This window comes from Nicotiana attenuata, unplaced genomic scaffold, assembly GCF_001879085.1.
Source record: "Nicotiana attenuata strain UT unplaced genomic scaffold, NIATTr2, whole genome shotgun sequence".
Classification (NCBI taxonomy): Eukaryota; Viridiplantae; Streptophyta; class Magnoliopsida; order Solanales; family Solanaceae; genus Nicotiana; species Nicotiana attenuata.
This window is the reverse complement of record NW_017673090.1, coordinates 116,752-117,813: the sequence shown is the minus strand read 5'-3', so window position 1 is coordinate 117,813 and position 1,062 is coordinate 116,752.

Here is a 1,062-nt window from a genome sequence, read left to right as displayed (position 1 = left end):
GGCAGTTGGCATAAAACTCCCTAACAAGCATCTTGTTGACCGGGGCAGGGTCATCAAATAAGAATTCCATTTCCCTCCTCCGAATTTCTTCATACATCTCTGCCTTTTCTACGCGGAGGTCTTCCCGGTCAAGCGAGATCTCATGGATGAAGTTCTTCGTAGCCTTGGCATTAAAGTCGTCCTCCGCTAGTTCTGATTGGAACCTGGATTCATCATGTGTAGGCTGTTGGGATGCGCCTGCCGATCTCCTTTGCCTTTTAGGAGCCATAGTACCTGCAAAGAATTCAGAAGAACCATCAAATATATCCCTCCTGTGCCAGTTGGGTGGGTACTCAGACTTCACCACCCAATGACACCATACACTTGCTCCCATTTATTTCATTCATACAAAGTGCCCATTTCCCACTACTAAGGTGTTCAAGGATAACAACCTCCACAAAGACCCCACAATTTGCTTGCAATTTCCGGCATACATCACCCCACACTTACTCCCTCAAGTGATTCACGTTAAATACAACACCACCAATTACAACACCGCCATCCACCAAATACAACACCGCCATCCACCAAATACAGCACCGCCACAACCTAGGTTAGGCATAAAATGCCTCAAAATTGTACAATAAATCCCAAATTTTCGGCCAAAAATGGCCCATCACCAAACTATACCACAAAAATATTTTCTAGGCCTCCAAGTCATCAAAACAACCCCCACTATTAAAGTATCATGGAGACCCAACCAAATTAGCACTAAATAACCCCACAAGCATCAAATACAATAATAGAAAACATAAAAGAAAGCAAAAATTAAAACTTGAACACTAATCCTAACTAGGGTGTACTAAAACTAACACAAAACTAAATTACACTAATTAAGAAGAAGAAATAAAGGGGGGAAGAGAAACTTACTTGATGGAAGAGGGGAAAGGTGGAGGTGGAGTTTTGGAGAAGATGATAATGGAGTTTGGGTTAGAGAGAATGGAGATTTTGCTTTTTTTTTTTAGAGAGAGAAATAGAGAAGAAGAAGAGAAGAGGGGATGGGGTGTCGGTTGTGTTTGGAGT